The sequence below is a fragment of the Equus quagga genome, chromosome 2, assembly GCF_021613505.1.
Source record: "Equus quagga isolate Etosha38 chromosome 2, UCLA_HA_Equagga_1.0, whole genome shotgun sequence".
Lineage (NCBI taxonomy): Eukaryota > Metazoa > Chordata > Mammalia > Perissodactyla > Equidae > Equus > Equus quagga.
In genome coordinates, this window is record NC_060268.1 from 155,048,683 (window position 1) to 155,069,683 (window position 21,001).

General features: G+C 44.6%; 1 protein-coding gene across 3 annotated transcripts in view; it reads left to right on the top strand.

Moving 5' to 3' along the window:
* Positions 1 to 4,419: 4,419 nt before the first annotated feature.
* The window catches only part of ENTPD7 (ectonucleoside triphosphate diphosphohydrolase 7), an 87,180-nt gene continuing 70,598 nt past the window's right edge, over positions 4,420 to 21,001 (top strand). For all 3 annotated transcript variants that reach the window (XM_046655524.1, XM_046655525.1, XM_046655527.1), the window contains exon 1: positions 4,420 to 4,548. The gene's annotated coding sequence lies outside the window, so the exon portion shown is untranslated. The remainder of the gene's footprint in view (positions 4,549 to 21,001) is intronic.

Sequence of the window (21,001 nt, forward strand, 5' to 3'; positions counted from 1 at the left end):
GGGTTCACCAGTTCAGATCCCGGGTGCGGACATGGCACCACTTGGCAAGCCATGCTGTGGTAGGCGTCCCACATAGAAAGTAGAGGAAGATGGGCACGGATCTGAGCTCAGGGCCAGTCTTCCTCAGCAAAAAGAGGAGGACTGGCAGCAGATATTAGCTCAGGGCTAATCTTCCTCAAAAAAAAAAAAAGATATTTACCAATTATTTTGTGATTTTTATATTATGAAAAATAAGTTTCGAATGAAGCCTAAAAAGGAAAAAAGAAGAGCCCAGGCCCTGAACTCAGAGGCAGGCCGGGTCTTGCTCTCCTTGCCACTATGTGCTTGCTCATAGAATTGGGATACAAATTAAAAGAGGTAATAGATATAAATTGATTACCACAGTGCCTCAATAGACAGTAGCACAGATGGCTAGCTGGGTGCCCCAAAATCCATTCTTCTCTTTCTTTCGGTAACATAACCCTGATTGTTATCTGGGCATATAGACTTTTTTGCAGCTAGATACAGCCATGTGATTAGGACAGAGAGTTCTGAGCAGAAGCATTGCATGGAACTTCCAGGAAGTCTCTCAACAGAGGAGACTGTCTTCATCATCCTTCTGACTGTTATTGGTCTGGACTCTAGATGTGATGGCTGGTGCCCCAACTACTATTTTAGAGCGTAAGGAGGAGGACAACATCCTGGGGTTGACATTGCAGAGAGTTAAAGAGCTTGTGTCCTTGCTGAGCAGGGAGCTGCCGTTCCAGCTCTGGACTTCCTGAGGGTTTCTTTTCATAAAATATTTTTCTCATATTTAAAACATTATTTTTCAGGTCTCAGTTTCTCAAAGTGAAATTAATCCTAACTAATATACTGTAATTATTATTGTCATCATTATTTTATTAGCCCTAGCCCACAATCCTGCTTTCTCACAGATTCCCATTTTAGGCCATTAGAAACAGCCTAAATGTCATCAGTGGTACAAAGAATTTTGCCTTGGTTCTGGTCTCTGTTGCCAACTATTTATGCCTTTAATGTAAGGACACTCATGTCCCCCTGGCCCCTGATGGCATATTCACTGCTTTCCTTCTTTTGTTTCCCCTCTTTCCGCATTCTTGATTCTAGTCTTTCCCCACTTTCCATGGCTCTTCTTGCAGAATTCTCAACTGACTGGGTAGGACTGAACCACCCTGAAGCGGAGAAGGATTTGGACTCAGTAGAAAGGAGGGGGAAGCATTCCAGGTGGGAGAAACCATAAGCAAAAGGAGCATAATTTAGGGACTAGAAAGGAAGCGGCTGAAGGTGTCTGCTGAGGTGGCAGGAGATCAGACTGAACGGGAAGGGGGTGGGACCCTATTGTGGAGGGTCTTCAAGACCCAGTAGAGGAGCCTGGACTTGATCCCGGAGGAAATAGAGAGTCACTACAAGTTACTGAGCAGGGCAGTGACACAAGGCTAGTGATGTTTCCAAAAGAATTAATCTGGCTGAAGTGCACAAAACAGATTGAAGGCAGGAAGAGCCTGGAGACAGGGAGACCAGTATAAATCTTCCACCCAGTAATCAGATGGTCAAACATTGTCAACAGACTTTGAAAGGGGCCGTATGAAACAGCAAAATTAAAGTGTAGTGACTTCAGTTAAGCAGAATCCGAAGGCTTAAACAAAGTCTTTCCTCCGAACTTCCCACGCAGAGAAAGTAGCAAGCTTCCAAATAGCGAAAACTGGTTCAATTCTTTTGGAAAACAATCTGGCACGATGGATCAAGAGCTTTAAGAATGTTCACACCCTTTGACCCAGTAATTCTACTTCTGGGAATGCTAGAGAAATAATCCAAGCTAGAGAAAGGAAAAAAAATGCATGGAGATCTTAATCACAGCACACTTGATAATAGCAAATGATTAGAAACAGTCTAAATGCTCGCAATAGGGGGATGGTTAAGCAAACTATGGCTGTCAATTAAATGTCACCCAGCTAGTAACTCCGAGGGAGAAGAATACCAGGCAGATGACATGGACAATGCCCATGGCATAATCAGAGGCAAGCGGGATGCAAACTACATCAGGGATATATCACACAACCAACACCCAAGGGTAGGAAAAAACAGACTGAAAAGTAATATTCTAAACAGCTCCCAGTTGTTTTGTTAAGTGGAGGGACTATAGATTTTGTTTCTTTTCTCTTTTAAAAAATTTTCGTTTGATATTCTTCTGTTATATCTATAATTTTAATTATAGGGAATGTCAAAGAGAACTCTTACTTTTCATTCTATTTGCTCTGAATTGTTTGGCTTTTACAAGAATGTACTGTATTAACTATATGTGATTGTATTTTTTTAAAAAAATAAATGATTTTTCAAAGACAAAAGATGTTAATAAATGTGAGGAAACCAGGAGAAAGGTTCATGTCGTCACAGGCACAGATCCTTACGTTCATCTTCTCTATGATGTGGTTTACAAAAACAAAGGGTGTGGGCTTTGGCGTGGGGGGGTCAGAGTATAAATCCCACTGTAGCTCGATGCCCATGGCTAGGTCATCTGTGAGGCAAGGGATAACGCCTTCCTTGCGTAATTTTTGGAGAAGTCAAGTGAGGGAATTATGGCAACCTCTCAGCACAGTGCTCTCCATTTAGGAGACACATAGTAATGGTGGCTGTAAATGTCGATGGCGATTGTTTTCTCCCTTCTGTTTTCTGCCTCCTGCAGGTGGGTAGCTGTGAGTTTACGGGTGGCTGTCTGAGGAGGGACTGAAACCCTGAGCAATGTCGTCAGCCTCAGCCACCTCACGCCCCTGTGCTGCAGCCACCCTGAATTTTCCCACTCTGAACCCACTGGGCGATTTCTGCTGCTTTGTCTGCCTTTGCAAAGCTTTTCCCTCTGCCTGGACCACACTTTTGCGATGGTGTATAATAAACTGATTGTAGAAGACAGAGTTTATTTTCAAAAGGAAGTTTTATTCTCCCATACTTAGCCGGCATGTATTTAAAAATGGTTTTATGTTTTCAACATTTAGGTTGGAGCGTAAAGTGGTCTTTGTTTGCTTAAATCATTCCGTTATACCTCCCTTGACCCCAGATTTTATGCAAGTCCCAGTTTACAGCCCCGCTCAAAGCTGCGCAGTTCCTTTGAAGGACATTATGTGATTTTAAAGGGCCACTGAGATTGGCAGAGAGATCGGGGGAAGAGGGCCAGGATAGCTAGGAGACCACCTAGGGCAAAGCAAATTAATGCCAAAGATGATTTTGGGGGGTGCTAAACGGCACCACTAATATCCCCGACATCCTGCTTAATAAAACTTTCGTACTCAGCCATGTTTTCCAAATTTCTCAAGGACTGCTTAAGTGGAAACCCATTCAAAACCTTATTAAAAGTCCAGGGAGATGATGTTTATTGGCTCTGCATGGTCTGCTAAGCCTGCTGGCCTGTCAAGGGAGGCCGCACGTTGACTCTCCGGTGCTCCCAGCGTGCCGGGCACTGAGGCTCTGGGAGGGAGGAAGAATCTCCTTCCTTCTCCACCCTGGATTCTCTTCTTGAAACAAGGCTGTGGCCAGTCTGGGAATAGAAACACTGCGTGTGACTCTTGGATCACAGATTCTGTCTCTCCAAGAATAGGGAAGCGCAGGCTGATGGTCACACAAGAGAACAAAGCTAGAGTGGGACTGAGGTCTCTTTTCCTCTGGGCTGCCCCTGGCCCCTTTTGCCCCAGAGCTTGCTCACTATGTCATCCGGTTTCACTTCTTAGTCAATGATGCTGTGACATGAGCTGACTTAGAACAGAGGCAGGGACCCTGTCTTAGGTGCTTCTGTATTCCCAGCACCAGTTACCTCCTAGATGTCTAGCAATGATTTGGTGAATAAAGGAATGCATGCTTCATGAACAAATGAATAAAACCACTTTCCATTCACCCTCCCACTCCACCCTGTTTCCCTCTTCTCATGTCTTAGCTTCCACTGGCAGATGAAAAATTATGGCTACTCGTTGCTATGTTTCAAACTATCTTTCCTCATTGCTGATTTTTAAAAGAATAATGACTTTAAAAGAAGAAAAAGAACTAGAACATTATTTAAATACAAACAAGAAATCTGGATTCTATAAGCATGTAGAGCAGAGTCTCCCCGTGAACTGGAACCCCTGTGCTGAACCAGATGTGGTGAGAGGAAAAAAGTCTATGTTCTCAAAATAGAGAAAAGAAGGAAGGGAGGGAGAAGGGAAGGGAAGAAAGAAGAGAAAGAAGCAGAGAGAGGTTGAGAAAGAAATTTGAGTTCCGGCCCTATGGCCCTGACTCAGCCAGTCACTCACAGCTTTATAAGCTTGAGCCTCGGTTTTCCCATCTGTAAAATGCCGGGTTGCACTGGATCCATTCCCAGACTTTATGAGTCATGTGGGGCAGCGGGGGCTGCTGGTAAACATGCAGGTTCCTGAGCCCCACGCCCAAAGACTTTGATGCTGGGAACCTTCACGTTTAACAAGCCCAGCTGCAGTTGCTGAAGCGCTCACGCTGAGAAAACAGGACCCGATGGCCTCACAGAGGATGTGGCTCCGACCCCCAAGACCGAGACTCTGGAACTGAGAGGTATACCAGTACTCCTCATCTCTTAGGGTAACAGTCAACCACTTTGGGGCATGCTTTAGCTCTGGTTTAGATGGGAATGACTCAATAGTAAGTACTGGAGGCAAAGGGAATGGTACATTAGCATCTTAGAAACCAGCAGACTCTTAAGCCTTTGCCTTCAGTCGTTAGGACTTGTTAAATGAGATTGAGATTAACGCAGGTGCACTGTCTCCCTGGCTGTACAGGCATGTGTGGAGATGAAAACAAACAGTACTTCCCATCTCGGGGGGCTTTGTGATTTTTTAAGTACTTTCCCATACGTGATCTCATCTGACCTTCAAGACATTGACCATTGCCTTAATTTCCCAGATGGGGAAACTGAGACACACAGGCTCTTTATTGGCAGACACAGGGAAAGAGCTCAGATCTCCTGATTCCTGGTGTAATGATTTTTCCAGTGTACCATGTTGCAGATAACAGCATATTTATTAAACTAAGGGACTTTAAGAGGAATAGTAATAATTAAGAGGAATTATTAACAATAAGTTTCTCAAACTTCTTACTTAGCCACAACAATGATAAAGTTTTAGGGAAGATTCAGATTACTACTCTAACGAAATGAATGATAAAATTTCTAAGCTCTGGGAGTACAGCCTGTGCCATCCAGTCTTGTGGTAAGTGGGCATATGCATATGTAATATATATTTGCATACATGTGCTTTTGATGAAAGATTGGAAGGGATATACAAAATGATAAAAGTGGTTATCTGAGTAGTGAAATTATAGGTGATTTTTATTTTCTTCTTTATACTTTTTTTTTTTTTTGAGGAAGATTAGCCCTGAGCTAACTACTGCCAGTCCTCCTCTTTTTGCTGAGGAAGCCTGGCCCTGAGCTAAGATCGTGCCCATCTTCCTCTACTTTATATGTAGGACGCCTACCACAGCACGGCGTGCCAAGCGGTGCCATGTCCGCACCCGTGATCCGAACTGGTGAACCCTGGGCCACCGAGAAGTGGAACGTACGAACTTAACCGCTGCACCACTGGGCCGGCCCCTCTTCTTTATACTTTTTTATGTATTGATTATATTCATTATATTTTCCATAATGAGTCATTTTTCCTTATTTATTTATTTTTTGTGAGGAAGATTGGCCCTGAGCTAACATCTGTGGCAATCTTCTTCTATTTTATGTGGGATGCCGCCATATTGTGGCTTGACCAGTGGTGCTGGTTCCATGACTGGCATCCCAACCCAGGCCGCCTAAGGGGAGAGTGCAGACTTAACCACTATGCCACCAGCTGGCCCCCATTTTTCCTTTTTTAACCAGAAAGAATATACATGTAACACATCTCTGTGATTGTAGATACTTTAGTTTCTATGATGCTTTCACATATTTGTTATTGGATTTTTTTTTTTAAAGATTGGCCCTGAGCTAACATCTGTTTCCAAACTTCTTTTTTCTTCTTCTTCTCCCCAAAGGTCCCCAGTACATAGTTGTACATTCTAGTTGTAGGTCCTTCTGGCTCTGCTGTGTGGGACGCCACCTCAGCATGGCCTGATGAGCCGTGCTAGGTCCGCGCCCAGGATCCTAACCGGCGAAACTCTGGGCCCCCAAAGCAGAGTGCACAAACTTAGCCACTCGGCCACAGGGCCACCCAATGCTATTAGATTTTATTCTTACTCCATAAGAAGTACTCTGAGTAGGTATTATTTTATTATCCCCTCTGACAAAGGAAGTAACTTCCCTTATGTCACGCCACACAGCTGGTAAGAGGTGGACGGGGACACAAACTCGATGTCTCAGCTGCTAAATGTTACAACATTTCCTCCCACTCGCAGCCCCTGTGCTTGTTTGAGCAAGCTCTGGAGCACTGCCGCCCGCTCTCTCACACACTGGGGTCCTGCCGGCACTTCCCCTCCCTCTGGGCGGCCTCTGCCTAGAACAAGAAACCCAAAGGTGGGTCTGCCCGGGTGTCCATGCTCAGAGTGCTAGGAGCAGCCCGCTGCGCATGGTGGGGCGGACGTCCACACACAGTGGGACGGATTCTCTCACTCAACATGGGACTTGTTGAGATAGAAGTGCGGGTACCCTGCTGCAGGCTCCTGGTGAATAGTCAGGAGGGATGGGGCAGGTGTCCTTCGCAGTGCAGCCGGGTTGAGCCGCTCTTGCTGTCTGGAGGGTGATCTGGTATGGCCTGCTGCACGGTGGCGGGACACGAGGTGGCAGCTGGAAGGGAGGTGGTGATGCTGACACTGCGTTGTGCTTCTCAGAGGATGCCACTCCGCCCTGCCCAGGGATTGTAAATGCCTCTCCTGGGTGTTGTTGGGTTTCTTTCCTTTCTATCATCAGCTAACGGTGCTGGACCACAGAACTGTGGACTGAGTCCAGGGAGGAGAGGAGGGCAATGTTGGGCCAAGGGGGTGGTGTGGGAATGAGCGGGGCCTGGGATACATCCAGACTGGTGGGCGTGCCCTGTGAGCCTTTGACCTGCCCTATAACCTCTCTACACCAGTTCCCTTATTTTTAAAATGGTGATGAGGTTCATGAGGTTAATGATACCTTCCTTGCAGGATTGTTGTAAGGTTCAAATTGATTTACCTGCTCAGCAAATTCTTATCTATTGTGTTCCAGATCCTGTTCTAGGTACTGGGGTAGAGTGGTGACCGAGACAGAATAAGGCTCCAGGTTCCCTTTGGGTTGACAGACGATAAGCAGATAAATACATAATAAAACTTCAGACAGTGATGAGTGCAATAAGAGAAATAAAGCAGAGTGAAAGCAGAAAGGAGTGGAGGAAGATAAGGAATTCAAGGAAGACCTCTCTGTGGAAGCGAGACCAGAGCAGAGACCAGGAATAAGAGAGTGAGCCCGGTGGCACCCGGGGAAGCACATTCCACACAGAGGGACCAGCAAGAGCAGCAGGATGAGTTTAAGTGAGACGACAGATGTGACAGTCTCGGTCTATCAAATCTGGACACCGAATGTGAACACAAGGACCCTCTGAGGCGACTGCTCCTCACTGGCCTCTTGACCCTCTGATAACTAGCAAAGAAGTGAGCAGCCACAGAAAGACGAGTACTAAACCTGACATTTCCAAAGGTGCTGGGGTCCCACCCACGAGCACCACTGCAGGACGAGGCAGAAAGAGAAAGGAAATACTTCCTTCATGCATCTGGTTCGAGCCAGGAGCACCTTACATTTCATGATCTGTTTACTTGTGAGTCTGGGACATGGCTTCTGTTGGCAGGACTGCCTCTCTCTTCTCAGGGGCCCCATGAGGCAGTGGTGAGCCACACAGCCTTTGGAATCCTGGTTCTGTCATGTACTTGCTGTGTGAGTGCAGGCGCATTTCTTACCTTTCTGAGCCTCAGTTTCCTCATCTGTAAAATAGGGGCATTTTTATAGCAACCCACAGGGGTGTTGTGAGAATGAACAGGGACTAGCAGACAGAAGGTGCACAGTTATAAACTGCCCACATTCCAGATGTCTGCCATAATAATAAGTGCTTGATGTGTTTTGTGGAATGAAAGCTCTAGAGCAAGGAAATGCAGCATGAAGAATTTCATACTTTGAGCTGCTACTATTTCCAGGGGATGTGCAGTGCTCACAGGGAGGGACACAGCCATCGTCTTGCAACACCTGTGAGACAGGCAAGAGAGCTAAATCCCGAATCTGGCTCCTTGCTCCCGAGTCTGTTCTCAGCTCTTGTACTCAGATGGAAAACGTGTCAAGCCATTACCTTGATCAGAACAGATCCCGTGCCCGGTCTTTGCCTGAAGCTAGGAAGCAGACCATTTGCTTTTGGCCTAGCCATTGGCTCTCTCCCAGCTCCTGTACGGAGAGGACTCCTCTCTGGAGCTGTGTGTGGGCCTTGGACTCACCCCACCCCACCCCACCTCGCGCTTTGTGGCAGCCATCTCTGTGATCTGTGGAAAACCGTCTTAGAATCAGGTGAGCCAAGCAGAAGATAAAGCAGAGATGTCAGCAGTTAGCCAGATGCAAAACATACCTTAAGTTTGTATGTTCCAAAGGTGAGACCAGCAGGAACCATCTTTGTTCACAATTACCCATGTAATTCAGTTGGTTAGAAAAATGGCAACAGGAAGCTCATGGTCCTGGAAAGGAGAGGATTTGAGGGGAAAAGGGGAGAACACCTCAAACAAAAGAACTTGGCCCTTGCGTGGCCACAACCGGCTGATGGCTGGCTGCGGCTGCGGAGTGGGAGTGCATTCGGAGTGGCTGGCGGGAGTATCTGCTGGATGAGGCCTCGGAAAGAGCCTCCCCAGCGCGCCCCTCCTGGCTGGCTCTAATTCCAAGCACTCATCAGCATTCTGTTTGCTCTCCTGAGACCTGACCCTGGCATGAAGAAATAGTGGTGACCTTCAGACCTTGCCCTCGCTCTGTCTGCCTGTATCTTGTTGTGCAACCTGATGAAATGCAGATCGATGGATCTTCCACCTTCTGGCAACCCAGGCCCTGTCTGAGTTGAGAGTGGGGGAAATGGAGAGTGTTTGTCCTCTGAAAGATGGGGAGGTGACTGGGAGTGTCCCCTCCCCTCACTTCTACTTCCACTCCTTGGGCACTTTGTCCAGGCAGACCAGACTCAGCCAAGTGACCCAGAACAAGCAGAGTTACTAACCGTTGGTAAATCATCGGTTTACCAACCATTGCTGAAGTGAGCAGCAGATCTAGGCCAGAGCGGGGTTTTACACTGGAGGTCTCTGACAACGCTGTGCACCTGAACTCAGAGTGAAAGCGAGGTGTGAGGATGCCCAAACTAAGGGTCCAAAGAGCTGGCTGATAGTCCTTGGCTGTAAGGCTGTGAGCAAGCGCCAAACTTTCTCAGCATCTGTTTTTCTTATCTATAAAACGAGGATAATAATTCCTGCCACACCTAACTCACAGAGTTCTTATGAAGCTCACATTGAGCAGATTTACAACATATGATATCAAGCGGTAGAAAGTACATGGCTTCCCATATATTTCCCTCAGAGGGTGGTTGTGAGGCTCAGTGGACAGTTAACTCAATGACCAGCACACAGTAGACACTCAATGAATAATTATAAATAATTCTCTTTGTTGCTTGTAAGAATTCTGTATATGCAAATATGATCTTAAACCACAGAGCCATATAAAATGCAAATTCTTAACTTCCTCTTTGTGTGTGCACTTGTGTGTGTACAGATATAGAAATAAATTAAGATAAATATCTATTTATATTTATTGATCTGTTAACAGATAGGGTTAACACATGGTCCCACTGCCATCTGTCCCAGCCCAGGCATATCTCCCATCCAGGTGACTTTAGTAATCCCCCTGCCTTCCTCCTTGCATTTGGCTCCCCAGTTCAGCCCTACGCACAGTCTCTTCCTAGAACATCATTTTCATCGCATTGTCCCTGTTGAAGAGCAATGTCTTTTATGAGCATATGACTTCAGCACTCTACGGATCGGTCTTGGAAGCAACCTCCCTTCTCTGCTCTCAGGACCAGCTGTCTCTTCTCCATACCTCTGCTTATTCCTTCAGCTATCACTGCCACATGGAACACTCTTGTCTTTTCTCTCTTCTCTCTTCTTTCTTAAAGTCCATATCAACTCCTTCCTTTAGGAAACTTCCTCTGACTTACCCCCCTCCCCAGATCACTCAGCTTGTATGGGCTCAGTGTGTGCTCTGTGGTCCATAGACCATAGAACCTATGACTTTCTAAACATTCCTTAAGCCAAGTGGCAAGGACTGGGTCTTCTGTTTCTTTTGGATTCCTGGCCAAAAGTGGGATGTGCTGTACAGAGGAAGCACTTCAGGGAGACTGTCCTTGACGATGAGGCCCTCACCTAATTCCAGTTTTCCTTCCTTATCCAGAGGGGATATGTTCCAAGAACCCCAGTGGATGCCTGAAACCGAGGATAGTACCACATCCTATATATACTATGTTTTTGCCTATACCTACATACCTATGATAAAGTTTAATTTATAAATTAAGCACAGTAAGAGATTAACTACTGTTCTAATAAAATAGAACAATTATAACAATATATTGTCCAAAAAGTTACTGTAGATCTTAGCAACCTCAGCATACAATTTTTTTTCTTTCCTTATTAAGTCGAGAACTTTCACCTTTTCACCTAAAGGAAGCACTTTGTGGCTTCTCTTTGGCATATCTGAATTTCCACCCTCACTACTCTTGCAGTTTTGGGCCATTATTAAGTAAAATAAGGGTGACTTGAACACAAGAACTGTGACACCACAACAGTCGATCTGATAACCCAGATGGCTACTAAGTGACTAATGGGCGGGTAGTGTATACAGCCTGGATACACCGAACAGAGGGATGATTCATGTCTTGGGCAGGACAGAGCAGGATGGCACAACATTTCATCATACCACTCAGAATGGCACACAATTTAAAACTTATGAATCGCTTATTTCCGGAATTTTCCATTGAATAATTTTGGACTACTGTATCTACATACCTAGGCCTCTCTTTTGCAGCAGAAGCTCCCTGAGGAGCAGTGCCACCCTTCAATGAAATGTGCTGTGTCAGATGCCAGGGTGGGTCCTTACCTGCCACCACACCCAGGGAAAGCTTTCAGCTGGTGCCTGCAGGGGGCAAACCTTGCATGACTCACAGCTTCCCCACTCAGGTATAATCACTCTTGTTCTCCAATTTGGCAGAGACCTTGCAGCCAAAAGATACCTATGTAGGGAGTACGTCAGAGCCTTGGATCAGTGTCTCTACAGCAAACTGAGATTTTACTTCTAGTTTCTTTTTCTGTGTATACCTGTGAACAAATGCCTGGACTGTGCTCCTCTCACTCTTGTTTGGTTCTAGGCCTGCCCTGGGAGGCTCAGAATCTAAGACATCTGACCTGATGCCATGCTGCCACCAGTGGGAAGACAGACTCTTAGGAAGAAAGAGCAATCCTGAGCTTGCTTCAAGGTGCAGATTTGCCCCCAAGTTTCCCTTCTCTTCTTTGATTTCTGTTTGCTTGGCATTTGTATGTGTGCTCATCACTGGAGATATAAGGTAAAAAGATCTTGTCTGCCCCGCAGAGTCTCATCATCTGGTGGAATTTCCCACCCTGCTAGTGGGAGGCCTCTAAGAGGGCCTGGGTCTCTGCTCTTCTGTAACCTTATGGGGCTAAAGACCACTTTGACAAGCATATCAAAGCTATGGATTCTCCCCCCCCCCGAAGAAAGGCATGTGTATCCAGTATTTTGCATAAAATTCCAGGGGTTTTACAGACCCCATTAAACTCATCCACAAACCCCATAGGTCCTAGCTGGAAAATACTTTTGCTCCTAAAAAAAAGGAAACAAAAATGAAAAAACAACCTAAAATGGAGTTCAAATAGAAACAAATGAACCTAACTCTTTTTCAAATGAATAACATTACCACACTTAAGAGAGCGTAAACAAACAAAACTAACAAATATGGAACTCTGGTTAGAAGGAATTTTTCCTATAGTGATGGGGGCAGCAATTCTGCAATACTTTTTGTGTGCTATCGAACTGAGAAAATGAGTAAGTACACTGTGGATAGTGGAGCCAGTGCTTGCTGTTGGAAAAGAGAGTTACAAATATGGAGAAAGAGAAGACTAAATTACCCTTATGGTATTGAATTGGAACTGGAGGTATCTGTATGAATTCATGGCTGTATGTGTGTACAGATATGGAAATAAATTAAGATATAAATTTTTATCTATATTTCTTAGTTCTGTCTGCTGCAGGGCTTAGAAGTGGACACCCAGTAGCACTGTGCACGCTTGACATTCAGATCTTGGTTTCTAAATACCATTCTCCACTAAAAAATCCAGGGCTCCTTGGAGAATGGCTGATTCCAGCACTGCAAGAAGGAAAATACAAGATGAGCCTAGAATATCATGCTGTGCCAGAAAGCAAGGAAGTTCTAAAAAGATAATGGCAATATGTCAAAAGAACAGAGGAATCAAAGAGGTTCCGGTTGACTAAATCTGGGGCAATCTGAACATCAACATACATAATGATGGTAATATTACCACAGAATATTCCTAGAATAAAATAGGAATCTATGAGCTCATACTAATGTAAATAAACAAATAGGAAAGAAGGGATAGCTCTCCCTTATAGCAGAATACCAACTAATAAATGTAGAAGTTAGAACATCATCATTGTGCAACCATTATAGTAATAATTGATTTAGGCAAGAATTATCAACGGATGCTAAAACTAGTGGGTAGAAGTTTGAAGAAGAACAGGATATTTACATAAACTCAAAGCACTTCCCTACAAATTACTTATTAACTACAGAGAAAAAAATTAGTAATTCAAAGCGGTTAACCTGGGGAAAACAACCATCGATATTTCATCAAAGTTGACAATACCAATAAAGACACAAACTGACCTCGTGTGCCTCCTGATATGATGCCTTGAGAAGGACTCAATCATTTCTAGGGTACACCTGCCCAAATTGCATAACCTGAATCTAATTGTGAGGAACCATCAAGCAAACCATATTGAAGGGCATCCTACAAAATAAACAGCCTGCAATCTTAAAGAAAAAACAATCCAGTCCATGAAAGATAAAGCAAGCCTGAGGACCTGATCTAGATGAAAGAAGACTAAAGAGATCTGAATAGTAAGTGCAATGTGTGATCCTGGGTTGGATGCTGGATCAGGAAAAAACTGTCTATAAAATAGGACCTTGTTGGAGGAATTGGTGAAATTTGAATATGAACTGTGGATCAGATAATAATTTTGTGTCAATGTTATATTTCCTGTTTTTGATAAATGTATTGTGGTTATGTAACAGAAAGTTCTTGTTCTTAGGAAATACACACTGAAGTATTTTGGGGTAAAGGCGGTGTGAATAGTTCAGAGAAAATACATATGTGGATAGATTAGATAGAGAAAGATAGAAAGATAAAATGATAAACCACATGGGACAAAATGTTAGCAATTAGAGAATCTAGGTAAAAAATATATGGGAGTTCTTTGTACTTTTTTGGATAACTTTTCCATAATTGTGAATTTATACACAAATTAAAAGTTAAAAAGTAGAAAAAGTATTTGCACTAAACTGGAACTCTCATACCTTGCTGGTGGGAACATAAATTGATGCAACCACTTTGGAAGTGTTTGGTGATATCTACTGAGACAACATATATATCTCTATAACCCAGCGAGTCCACTCTTAGGTTTTTACCCAACAGAAAAGAGTGCTTATGTCCACTAAAGGACAAGAACAAGAAAGTTTATAGTAGTAAAAACTGGCAATAACCCAAAACTAGAAGCAACCCAAACATCTATCAACAAGGGAATGGATAAATACGTTGTGATATATTCAAACTACACAGCAATGGAAAAACAAACAGCCACGTGCAACAACATGGATGAATCATAAAGACACAACGTTAAGCCAAAGAAACCAGTCACAAAAGAGTATACACCATATGAATCCATTTTTATGAAGTTCAGGCATGGGCAAAACTAATCCATAATAATAGAAGTCAGAATGGTGGTTCCCTTTGGGGGATGGTATTATTTGTGAGAGGACATAAAAGAGCCTTCGGGAGTTTTGCAAACATTCTCTGTGTAGTAGTTACGCAGGTGCACACATATGTAAAACTTCATCAAGCTGTGCACTTTATATATGTTATTTAAGCATTTTATGTATGCTATATTTAAGGTTTCTTTAAAAAAAAAAAGAATACCTGAATTCTAACTCACACCGTTTCCATCCACTCTATGGCTTTAGCTAGAAGCTCTATACAGTTAACTCCTAAATCCACATGGCAGATCACAAAAATCTAGTCAGGCCTTAAACACATGTTCATAACTATAGCTATTATTCTCCCCGAGAAAACTTGCTTTCCTTTCCAGAATTTTCAAGCCATCCAAGATGACTCCTCTCTGTAACAGCTGATCTCCAAGTTCAGTTGATTCAATCTCCTATATATCCTTCCAGTTTGTCTCTTCCTCTCCTTGCCATCAGTGCCTTCATTCAGGCCCCATAATTTCCACTTGGGCCCCTTCATCAACCTCCTCATTGGTCTCCCTGCTTCCATCCTTTACACTCTCTGTATTAGTTTCCTGAGGCTGCTGTAACAAAGTACCACAAACTGGGTGGCTGGAAACAACAGAAATTTATTCCCATAGGTCTGGAGGCTAAAAGTCCAAAGATCAAGGTGTCTGCAAGGCCACGCTCCCTCTGAGAGCTCTGGGGAAGACTGTTTCCTTGCCTCTTCCAGCTTTCCCTGGTTTATGGCAATCCTTGTCATGACTTGGCTTGTAGCTGCACCCCTTCACTCTCTGCCTCTGTCTCACGTGCCTTCTTCTCTCTCTGACTGTTTCCTTTCCTCTTCTTATAAGGACACGAGTCATCGAATTTAGGGCCCTCTTAACCCAGCATGATCTCATCTCAATCCTAATTCCATCTACAAAGACTCTACTCCAAATAAGGTCACATTCTGAGGCTCTGGGTGGACATGAATTTTAGAGAGGACACCATTCAACCCACTACACTCCTGCACAAAATCATCCCCTGGGGGCCGGTACCGTGGCTGAGTGGTTAAGTTCGCATGCTCCACTTCAGCGGCCAGGCGTTTGCCCATTCGGGTCCTGGGCATAGACCTACACACCGCTCATCAAGCCATGCTGTGGCAGGCGTCCCACATAGCAGAACTAGAAGGACTTGCAACTAGAATATGCAACTATGTACTGGGGCTTTGGGGAGAAAAAAAGAAAGAAAGAGGAAGATTGACAACAGATGTTAGCTCAGGGCCAATCTTCCTAACCAAAAAGCATAGCTTTTGAAAAAATAATAATAATAATCTTTTAAAAAACCCAAATCTGACCACAACCCTCCCTGCATTAAATCCCTTGGTGACTCATCATCAAACCAGATGACAAAGTAACACTCAAATTCCTTAGCATTAGGGAATGAGCTCAAAAAGCCTTGGACTTCTGCCCTCGAGGAGTTTATAATCTCATTGGGACACAACCGATAACAATACGATGGAGTGAATGGTGAGTCTAACGCCTAGTTGTCTGGCACACTATAATAGCAAATGCTTAGACAGTGCCTACCACGTGCCAGGCCTGGCTTTAGACACAGTCATGATGTATTAGCCCCGTTAATCCTCGCAAACAACCTTATAGGATAGCTGTTGTTGTTGCTCCAGTTCACAGACGAGGAAACGGAGGCAAGAGGGGCCAGGCACTTGTCCAAGGTCACACCCTCATGAGTAGAGGGTACTGCTGGGGTTTGAACCCTGTAAGCCCGGCGCCAGAGAATGTGCTCTTGACCACCGTGCTACACAGCCTCGAGGACCACACGCCTGATTCTAGGGGAACATTCTGACTTCCGTGAGCATTGAGAAGTATCAGACCTAAATTTCCCGCCTCACAAGGACCGTGCTGCCTGTTTATTTCCCTCTGTTATCCTTTGAGTTCTTTGGCAGCAGGAAGCTGGGGCCAGTTAATTAACAAAATCATTCCTTTAACAGTTTTTGAGTGCCTTCCTCCTCAGTGCCCAGCATTGTTTTAGGCCCTGGTGAAATCATAACGAATAAGACAGGTAATGAAAGCACTGCTGTCAAGGAATTGATATGCTGGCTGTGAGGGAGATGGGTGCTAAAACAAGGAATGCTTAGAATAAACGTCATAATATCAAATAGCGATACAGTCTATAAAAAAGTAAAATAAGACTGGGGGACATGTGAGTGACTGAGGGCACTGCTTTAGATTGGGTGGCCAGGAAAGACTGGCTGAGGAGATGATATCTGAGCCCAGACTTGAGCGATAAGAAGAAACCCATTATCCAAAGATCCAGACCAAAATGTAAATGGAGCAAACAGCGTGTAGAAAGAAAACAGGGCTGGGAAAATTACTTAACTTGTCTGAGTCTCAGTTTTCTCATCTGAAAAATGGGAATAATAGTGCTCACCTCTTAGTATTGTTGGAAAGATTGTGAGAAGACTGAGTGAGACTGAGGAAATGAGGGACGTGGCCAGTCGTGGGGTTCCTCTTGCTACATGTATACACACTTACCTACATTGTCAGCGAGAGTTCCACCAGAGAAACAGAACCAGTAGGAGACGTATGTGTGTACGCACACAAACATATACACATACACAGGCATATATATGTGCATACACATATATACATACATATTTATACACATGCACACACAGTCTTGGGCATCAGCTGACGCTGTATCCACAGGTGGAATTTCTTCTTCAGGGAAGCTTCAGCTCTGCTTAAAGCCTTTCAGCTGATTGAATGAGGCCCATCCAGATTATCTAGGATGACCTTCCTTACTTAAAGTAAACTGACTATAGGGGCCGGCCCCATGAAAACATGGCCGAGTGGTTAAGTTTGCACGCTCTGCTTTGGCAGCCCAGGGTTTCACCAGGTCAAATCCTGGGCACGGACATGGCACCGCTCATCAGGCCATGTTGAGGCAGCGTCCCACATGCTGCAACTAGAAGGACCCACAACTAAAATAGACAAGTATGTACCAGAGGGCTTTGGGAGAAAAAGAAAAAATAAAATCTTTAGGGGCCGGCCCAGTGGCTCACCGGTTAAGTTCTCACGTTCTGCTTCTCGGCAGGCTGGGGTTCGCCGGTTCGGATCCTGGGTGCAGACATGGCACCGCTTGGCATGCCATGCTGTGGTAGGCGTCCTACGTATAAAGTAGAGGAAGATGGGCACGGATGTTAGCTCAGGGCCAGGCTTCCTCAGCAAAAAGAGAAGGACTGGCAGTAGTTAGGTCAGGGCTAATCTTCCTCAAAAAAAAAAAAATCTTTAAAGTAAACTGATTATAGACTTTAATCGTGCCCACAAAATGCCTTTGCAGCAGTGTCTAGATTAGTGTTGGACTGAAAATCTGGGGACCATAGCCTTGCCACATTGACACAAAAAACTGACCATCATATAGGCCCAGCATCTACCCCAGTGCCCCCACCTGCTCCGTGCATGTTTGTGAAGTGAAATAGCTCATTCCCAACCCCAGCACCATCATTTTCCTAGACAAACCTGTGTCTGACCACAACCATTCCATTGTCAGCAAGCAGTTATCAAGCACCTGTTATGGGTACTGAGCTGCAGGGGTGATACCAAAAAGGCACGATCCTGGGCCTCAGTCTAACTAAGGAGATGACACAGCCAGATGAATGCAAGACAACCCACAGGTGAGTTCCCACAGGAATGTCCCCACCGTCGTCAAGTCCCTTTCATCTTCTCAGAACAATCTTTCTCAGGTTCCTCTTTTTCTAGATGGTGGCAATAGCCCCTCAGTTGGAGGTCTCATCTCCAGCTTCCTCTCCCTCCAGGTTGTATATATATCTGGACTGTTGGTTGAATCAACCTCAGACATTACTTTAGTCATGTCCCTCCTTGCTTAAGAAGCATGGGAGCTCCTCATTAGCTGCCAAGTCAAGTCTAAACTCTTCTGCCTAGCTTTCAGGCTCTCCATAATCTGACCCTCCCTTGGTGACATGACCGCTGTCTTGATATTTTTGAAAGTTGTCAGAGAGCAGAAGGATTAGTCTGCTCCAGCAGGCAGAAGGAGATCATACATGGAAATTATAGGGAGACCTATGTGCGTTGGTAGAAAGAATCGTTCTTTCTTTTTAGTATGTGAATGTAGGTAGCAGGGGTGCTGGTGGTGTAAAGGTGGTATTTATGGAGCTCAGGTGATGCGTAGAATACTGGGTGCAGCACCCAAAAAACGTGTTCTCTACTGACCAGTCTAAGGTGGCAGGAAGTAACAAAATCCTGCACATCCAGTTTGAACATCAATTGTGTGAAGTTTCTGGTAGTTTAAACAAAATATTGTTTATCAAGCCTCCTGAATGAATGAATGAAAACAACAGAAGGAATATTTTAGATTTTCAAGAAAACATGTGGTTTGTTTTTTTTTTAATACCTCATGTTCATGTGGTAGGTTTGGCTTGGAGAGAGAGGCAGGGGCTAAACTATGTCGATCCCTGTCGCCATGATGAGGAATTTGGCAACAGAAGCAGGGGAGTGACACGATCCTAGAACAGAAGCAGGAGACCATGAAGAATGAACTTTCTAACAGCAGTGCAGTTTGCAGCAATGACATGCATGGCCTTGAGCAGCAGGGAGCGCCCAGACACAGGAGCGGGGGTGGGGAACCCCTCAGGGATGCTGTAGAGTGAAGTCGGACTCCAGGACGGATGTGAAGCACGATGACCTCTAAGAGCCCTCCTCCCTCTGACACTCCTGCGGGTCAGCCTCGTCTCCTCCAGCCCCTGACCTGCACCCTGGTCTCCAGTCAGGATCCCTCCCGCGCCTGCCAGGTGGTGGCGCCAAACTGTTTCCCTACTCTGAACCTTCTCTCCACACCTACCCTACTCCCCTTTTTGTCATTCAGATTCTACCTGCTCACAGCAAGGTTCTTGATAATAAATTATTATAGAAGTGCAACAAGGGACTGACTAAATAAGCTTTTGTACATTCATATAATGGAAGGCTGTGTGGCCATTTACATTGAGGTGATGGAAGAAAATTTAATAATGTGGAAAGATGGGCACCATATACTATCATGTGAAAGAAGCTGGTTCCAGTGTGACCTAAATTTTTAATATTAACAAAAAAAATGCATAGAAAAAATATGGATTGATGTGTACATCAAAATGTCGTATTCTCTGGGTAATGGCATTGGTATTAGTATTAAGGAGGTATATATGAATAGATACTTCTTAATTAGTATTAAGGTATTTTCTTTGTTTTCTAAATTTTATAAAAATTAGCATGATTCGACTTTTACTGGCTTTTATGAAATTTTTTTTTATTCTACTATTCATCAAAGCCACCTCTTCCCCATAAAGTCTGACCTACACTTATCTTTTCTGTCTCTAAATCTCATTGTTGGTTCTATATAATCCAGTACATGGCTATATTTTGTTGTGTTATTACAAGATTGTTTCATTCACATTGGTCTTGTCTGTCCACTTAAGAAAAGTTTTTTCTCTGGCCAAATTGTGATTTATTTTCTTACTTTCCCCATCGCATAGCACTCTGCAGGAATTGGCCACTTGATGGTGGCTTGGTCCTCAATCCTCAAGGTGCCACATAACCTACCTGGCTTTCCAGAGAGGCCCTGGACATGGGAATGCCCAAATGCCCACAGCTCTCACGGGGATGATGAGCCCCAGGGGAGTGAGGCTTAGGTCCTGACCCCAGGATCCAGTCACTGGGATTTCAGACTGCTCAACCCTATCACACTATTCTGCCTCTATCCTCCCTAGAGATGGGCCGAGACCTGCAGAACCTCCTGCCCTGTCCAAATTCCAAATGAGCTGTTCCCAGCAGCTAGGGCACAATTGCAGGTTGGAAGGTCACTTTTACATTCTTTTCTCATTATTTGTGAACAGCATTAGAGCTGAGGGATCTTTAGTGGCTACCGTTCTTTCAGAAATTAGTCCATAGCCTGTTCTTGAAAAATGGGCCTACTGTGGTCCGCATACCATGCCAAGCAGTAGTTTTATAAAGATGACTTCAGGGACAAGGAGAGCCATCCCTTTGTTCTCATGCTGTCTTACATTTTTACTAGCAAACCCTTTGAAATGACCTCTGCAATGATTTCGTTATCATGCTTTTTACGCCACAGGCGACTCAAACTCCAGTGACCAGCGTTTAGTACTATTAACATCTCTCTGTTCCATCTCTAAATCAGAGGGGCAGCATAGCTGACTTAAATAAGGCTTAGAACAGGAGCCCCTGCTGTTTTCTTGACAGTTGTTTTCAAGCGTATTCAGACATGATTCTCCATAGATCCTTGAAGGGCTGTCAGGTGGAAGGAGGACAAGATTTATTCTGTAACCGAGCCCTATTGCTTTAACAACCCTAACATCACTCCAGTCTGGCACTTTTCTCTGTCTCCCTCACCAGAGTCCTGGTCCAGACCACTGTGCAGCCTTGCCTGGATGACTGCGACAGCCTCCTAACTGGTCTGCCTGCCTGTCCAGCCTTGCTCCTCTAATCCTTTCTCGGAGAGCTGAAGTGATCTGTTTAAATTGTACATCTGACCACACCACACCTCTGCTTAAAACCCTGTAATGCCTCTGCATTGCCTTCAGGATAAACTCTAAACTCCTTAGCATTGCTTTTAAGCCCCAGCCCCTGCTCAGCTTGCCAGCCGGAGGCCTTGCCCAGCTTGTGTCAGCCCTACCAAGCCACTTGCACACCAAACCCCAAATACTTCTTACTCTCTCTTATCTCCGGGTGTTTGCCTAGAACATTTCTCCTTCTCTCTTCATCGCGTTAACTTACTTACCTTCCCAGGTGTCACCCTAGATGTCATTTCCTCCTAAAGCCAGTCACCCAAGGCCAGGCTGGGAATGCTTAGATCCTCCAAATGAGTATTCTAGGTTTACCCTATCCTATTTCTTGTTGTTTTATCTTGTAATTGCCTGTTTACATCTATCTTCCTCTCCAGACAATAAACTCCTTGAGGGCTGGGACGGT